Source organism: Piliocolobus tephrosceles, chromosome 12, assembly GCF_002776525.5.
Source record: "Piliocolobus tephrosceles isolate RC106 chromosome 12, ASM277652v3, whole genome shotgun sequence".
Lineage (NCBI taxonomy): Eukaryota > Metazoa > Chordata > Mammalia > Primates > Cercopithecidae > Piliocolobus > Piliocolobus tephrosceles.
In genome coordinates this window covers 79580586-79587934 of record NC_045445.1, presented here as the reverse complement: position 1 = coordinate 79587934, position 7349 = coordinate 79580586, and positions in this window count along the sequence as shown.

The following is a 7349-nucleotide window of genomic DNA, read 5'->3' as shown; positions in this document are numbered from 1 at the left end:
GCACATTCCTTACAGCCCAAAACCCTTTCAACCTTAATTAGCACAGCGATGTTTTCTAGCAAGGACAAGATTGGGGGTAGAGTCACAGATTAACAGCATCTCAAATACAGAGCCAAATGGAGTCTCTTAAACTTACTTCTATCTATAATAACACAGCAACAGGCTTACCTCTCTTTTCCCCACAAATTTTATAGAAAATAGACTTTAAAACAGCAATTATCAATAAGGGCAGAGAAAGATATTTTCTAATGGTAAAGGGTTCAACTCAACAAGAAGAGTTAACTATATATGCACTGAACACAGAATCATGCGTGTTCATAAAAGAAGTTCCTACAGACCTATGAAGAGACTTAGATAAGCAGATAATAAGAGTGGGAAACTTCACCACCCCATTGACACTATGAGATCACTGAGGCTGAAATCTAACAGATATTTTAGTCCTGTATTTGACACTTGACCAAATGGACCTATCAGACATCCATATTAATCTCCACCTAAAACCACTGAGTACACATTCTTCTCATCTGCACACAGCACATACTCTATAGTCAACTACACAGTGGGTCATAAAACAATCCTCACCAAATTCAAATAACAGCAAAATCATACTAAACAGATCTTTGGACCAGAACACAATAAAAATAGAAATCAACACAAGGAAGATTACTTAACACTATACAATTACATGGAAATTAAACAACTTGATCCTTAATTATGTTGATATAAATAATGAAGTTAAAGCAGAAATTAAGTTCAGTATCTCAATTTAACAAGCTTATATCACAGACAGAGGAATCAGAAAACGAGTAAACTAATTCCAAAGTTAGCAGCAGACAAGAAATAACTAGCCAGTTTTGAAATTGAATCAGTAATAACCCTACCAACCCTACCTGGACCTGATGGATTTATGGCTGAATACAACCAGATATGTAAAACAGAGCTGGTGAAATGCCTAGTGAAGCTATTCCAAAATATCAAAGAGGAAGGACTCCTCCCTTAATCATTTTATGAAGCCAGCATGATCCTGATACCAAAACTTGGCAGAGACAACACAAACTTCAGACGAATATCCTTGATGAGCTTAAAAGGAAAAATTCTCAAGAAAATACTAGCAAAACTAATCCAGTTGCATATCAGAAAGCAAATTCCCCATGATTAAGGAGGCTAGATTTGTGTGATGCAAGGTTGGTTCAACATATAGAACTTAGGGAAGAAAATATGATTTATCACATAAGCAGAGTTAAAACCATGATCATCACTATAGATGCAGAAACAATTTATTTAACATTACTTCATGTTATGAACCCTCAACAAATTAGGCATTGAAGAAACATATCTCAAAATAATGACCCATGTGTTACAAACTCACAGCCAACCTCATAATCAACTGGCAAAAGTTGGAAGCATTCCTTTTATGACCAGAGCAAGTCAGGGATGTTCACTCTCACCATGCCTATTCAACATACCACTGTAAGTTCTACCTAGGGCAATCACCTAATAGAAAGAAAAGGCATCCAAGTAGGAAAAGAAGTAAAACTAACTCTGCAGACAACATGATTTTATACATAGAAAACCTCAAAGCCCCAAAGCTCCTAGATTAGATACAATACTTCAACAAAGTTTCAGTATAAAAAGTCAGTCTGTAACTTAGCATTTCTAGACAGCATCAACATCAGCTCAGAAGTGAATCAAAAATGCAAGATTTTGTCACCACCAGGCCTGCCCTACAAGAGCTCCCGAAGGAAGCACTAAACATGGAAGGGAACAACTGGTACCAGCCACTGCAAAAACATGCCAAATTATAAAGACCATCGATGCTACGAAGAAACTGCATCAACTAACGAGCAAAATAACCAGCTAACATCATAATGACAGGATCAAATTCACACATAACAATATTAACCTTAAATGTAAATGGGCTAAATGCTCCAATTAAAAGACACAGACTGGCAAATTGGATAGAGTCAAGACCCATCAGTGTGCTGTATTCAGGAGACCCATCTCACATGCAGAGACACACATAGATTCAAAATAAAGGGAAGGAGGAAGATCTACCAAGCAAATGGAAAACAAAAAAAGGCAGATGTTGCAATCCTAGTCTCTGATAAAACAGACTTTAAAGCAATAAAGATCAAAAGAGACAAGGCCATTACATAATGGTAAAGGAATGAGTTCAACAAGAAGAGCTAACTGTCCTAAATATATATGCACCCAATACAGGAGCACCCAGATTCATAAAGCAAGTCCTTAGAGACCCACAAAGAGACTTAGACTCCCACACACTAATAATGGGAGACTTTTACACCCCACTGTGAACATTAGACAGATCAACAAGACAGAAAGTTAACAAGGATATCCAGGAATTGAACTCAGCTGTGCACCAAGTGGACCTAATAGACATCTACAGAATTCTCCACCCCAAATCAACAGAATATACATTCTTCTCAGCACCACATGCACTTATTCAAAAATTGACCACATAGTTGGAAGTAAAGCACTCCTCAGAAAATGTAAAAGAATAGAAATTATAACAAACTGTCTCTCAGACCACAGTGCAATCAAACTAGAACTCAGGATTAAGAAACCCAATCAAAACCACTCAACTACATGGAGACAGAACAACCTGTTTCTGAATGACTACTGGGTACATAACAAAATGAAGGCAGAAATAAAGATGTTCTTTGAAACCAATGAGAACAAAGACACAATGTACCTGAATCTCTGTAACACATTTAAAGCAGTGTATAGGGGGAAATTTATAGCACTAAATGCCCACAAGAGAAAGCAGGAAAGATCTAAAATTGACACCCTAACATCATAATTAAAAGAACTAGAGAAAGAAGAGCAAACACATTCAAAAGGTGGCAGAAGGCAAGAAATAACTAAGATCAGAGCAGAACTGAAGGAGATAGAGAAAAAAACACTTCAAAAAATCAATGAATCCAGGAGCTGATTTTTTGAAAAGATCAACAAAATTGATAGACAGCTAGCAAGACTAATAAAGAAGAAAAGAGAGAAGAATCAAATAGATGCAATAAAAAATGATAAAGGAGATTTCACCACTGATCCCAGAGAAATACAAACTACCATCAGAGAATACTATAAACACCTCTATGCAAATAAACTAGAAAATCTAGAAGAAATGGATAAATTCCTGGACACATACTCCCTCCCAAGACTAAACCAGGAAGAATTTGAATCCCTGAATAGACCAATAACAGGCTCTGACATTGAGGCAATAATTAATAGCCTACCAACCAAAAAAAAGTCCAGGACCAGATGGATTTACAGCCGAATTCTACCAGAGGTACAAGAAGGAGCTGGTACCATTCCTTCTGCAACTATTCCAATCAATAGAAAAAGAAGGAATTCTCCCTGACTCATTTTGTGAGGCCAGCATCATCCTGATACCAAAGCCTGGCAGAGACACAACAAAAAACGAGAATTTTAGACCAATATTCCTGATGAACATCAATGCAAAAATCCCCAATAAAATACTGGCAAACCGAATCCAACAGCACATCAAAAAGCTTATCCACCATGATCAAGTGGGCTTCATCCCTCAGATGCAAGGCTAGTTCAACATACACAAAGCAATAAATGTAATCCAGCATATAAACAGAACCAAAGACAAAAATCACATGATTATCTCAATAGATGCAGAAAAGGCCTTTGACAAAATTCAACTGCCCATCATGCTAAAAACTCTCAATAAATTAGGTATTGATGGGACATATCTCAAAATAATAAGAGCTATTTGTGACAAACCCACAGCCAATATCATACTAAATGGACGAAAACTGGAAGCATTCCCTTTGAAAACTGGCACAAGATAGGGATGCCCTGTCTCACCACTCCTATTCAACACAGTGTTGGAAGTTCTGGCCAGGGCAATCAGGCATGAGAAAGAAATAAAGGGTATTCAGTTAGGAAAAGAGGAAGTCAAATTGTCCCTGTTTGCAGATGACATGGTTGTATAGTTAGAAAACCACCATCTCAGCCCAAAATCTCCTTAAGCTGATAAGGAAGTTCAGCAAAGTCTCAGGACACAAAATCAATGTGCAAAATTCACAAGCATTCTTATACAGCAATAACAGACAAACAGCAAGCCAAATCATGAGAGAACTCCCATTCACAATAGCTTCAAAGAAAATAAAATACCTAGGAATCCAACTTGCAAGGGATGTGAAGGACCTTTTCAAGGAGAACTACAAATCACTGCTCAACAAAATAAAAGAGGACACAAATGGAAGAACATTCCATGCTCATGGATAAGAAGAATCAATATCATCAAAATGGCCATACTGCCCAAGGTAATTTATAGATTCAATGCCATCCCCATCAAGCTACCAATGACTTTATTCACAGAATTGGAAAAAACTACTTTAAAGTTCATATAGGACCATAAAAGAGCCTGCATTGCCGAGAAAATCCTAAGCCAAAAGAACAAAGCTGGAGGCATCACACTACCTGACTTCAAACTATACTACAAGTCTACAGTAACCAAAACAGCATGATACTGGTACCAAAACAGAGATATAGACCAATGTAACAGAACAGAGCCCTCAGAAATAATACCACACATCTACAACCATCTGATCTTTGACAAACCTGACAAAAACAAGAAATGGGGAAAAGACTCCCTATAGTGTCCCTATGGTGCTGGGAAAACTGGCTGGCCATATGTAGAAAGCTGAAACTGGATCCCTTCCTTATACCATATATAAAAATTAATTCAAGATGGATTAGAGGCTTAAATGTTAGACCTAATACCATAAAAACCCTAGAAGAAAACCTAGGCAACACCATTCAGGACATAGACATGGGCAAGGACTTCAACACACCAAAAGCATGGCAACAAAAGCCAGAATTGACAAATGGGATCTAATTAAACGAAAGAGCTTCTGCACAGCAAAAGAAACTACCATCAGAGTGAACAGGCAACCTACAGAATGGGAGAAAATTTTTGCAATCTACTCATCTGACAAAGGGCTAATATCCAGAATCTACAAAGAACCCAAACAAATTTACAAGAAAAAAACCCCATCAAAAAGTGAGCGAAGGATATGAACAGACACTTCTCAAAAGAAGACATTTATGCAGCCAACAGATACATGAAAAAATGCTTATTATTACTGGGCATCAGAGAAATGCAAATCAAAACCACAATAAGATACCATCTCACACCAGTTGGAATGGCAATCATTAAAAGTTCAGGAAACAACAGGTGCTGGAGAGGATGTGGAGAAATAGAAACACTTTTACACTGTTGGTGAGACTGTAAACTAGTTCAACCATTGTGGAAGACAGTGTGGGGATTCCTCAGGGATCTAGAACTAGAAATACCATGTGACCCAGCCATCCCATTACTGGGTATATACCCAAAGGATTATAAATCGTGCTGCTATAAAGATACATGCACACATGCTATAAAGACACATTGCAGCACTATTCACAATAGCAAATACTTGAAACCAACCCAAATGTCCATCAGTGAAAGACTGGATTAAGAAAATGTGGCGTATGTACACCATGGAATACTATGCAGCCATAAAAAAGGATGCATGTCCTTTGTAGGGACATGGATGAAGCTGGAAACCATCATTCTCAGCAAACTGTCACAAGGACGAAAAACCAAACACTGCATGTTCTCACTCATAGGTGGGAATTGAACAATGAGAACACTCGGACACAGGGTGAGGAACATCACACACCAGGGCCTGTCGTGGGGTGTGGAGAGGGAGAGGGATAGCATTAGGAGATATACCTAAGGTAAACGACAAGTTAATGGGTACAGCACACCAACATGGCACATGTATACATATGTAACAAAGCTGCACGTTGTGCACATGTACCCTAGAACTTAAAGTATAATAAACAAAACAAATTGTATAATTAAATATATATTATAAATGCATGTATTTTTAATGACTTTAAAACAATTTTATAAACCATATGTATACAATTGCATTCAGGTGACTATAAGATATAGAAATATGGGTCAGGCACGGTGGCTCATGCCTGTAATCCCAGCACTTTGGGAGGCCCAGGGGGGCAGATCACCTGAGGTCAGGAGTTCTAGACCAGCCTGACCAACATGGAAAAACCCCATCTCTACTAAACACAAAATTAGCTGGGTGTGATGGCGCATGTCTGTAATCCCAGCTACTTGAGAGGCTGAGGTGGGAGAATCGCTTGAACCTGGGAGGTTGCGGTGAGCTGAGATCATACCATTGCACTCCAGCCTGGGCAACAAGAGCAAAACTCTGTCTCAAAAAAAAAAAAAAAAGAAAGGAAATATGTCCAATTCCTAAAAATAGTAAATAACAGGCCTGTTAGAGTTCTTTTTCTATGTAAATCAACCACTGTAAAGCCCATACCCCTCAACCATCTCTTTTATTGGTCTTTTACACTCTAGACAACTATCTAACCACCCTGATCAACCCACGACCAGGTATTAGAAAACCAGGGACAACCCTTATGCTCTAGTACTTGCTAAAACTAGCCAATCATAAGTCTGCTTACTCTTCCACACCTGTTCTTTCCCTGGGAAACCACAATAAAGGCTTTTGTTCACATTTCCCCTCCCTCTCTCTGCCTTTTGACTGGCCTCACTCCTTTCTCATATGGCCCTCCCATGTTTTGGTATGCCCTTTCTTCTTAGGATCTGTATCACAAACTATCTTTTCAATGGTAATCCTCATCTGATCTGTTGGACTCACCATACCTGAATAGTGATAAAACTATATCATAAAACATTTCATGCAGCAAGCAGGGTGGTCTGGCCTCACACTGGGATAATATGCCACTAGACTTCTCTTGGCTTACTAGTTGGTTTCACCAAATGGCATCAGAAGCCTGGAAACATACCACTACCTTCTGGCATACACTTGCACTGTGGCTGAAATTGCTATTTGTTGTATTTGCTGGGTGTTGCCATGGATTCCAGCCCTAAATTTAGAACTTGAAAGTTGAGTTCTCACCAAGTTCTGGTCTGAGTTGAGTTACTTGCCTAGATCCCAGGAAGATGCTCCTGGGGCACCTATTTTTACATTGACTAGCTAAAAATATTAAAGGTTCTTGTGAACAGAGTAAGGTGTGACTTCCCTCCAAGGGTCATGGGACAAGCCTGATGAGTAAGGATGATCAGTTGACAGTGCAGAACTGATTGGTGGGACGAACTAAGCTACTATTTTACCATACATTTTAGCCTGCCCTATTGAGTAGGAAGAGTGCTCTTTGGAGACCCTCGTGTTGCAAACCACACACAATAAGTTCAAGGAGTTCCACCTCAGGGTCGTGGCATGGCACCCAGCAAAAGATGTTCTTGTGTTGTTGCTTGCCTTGCT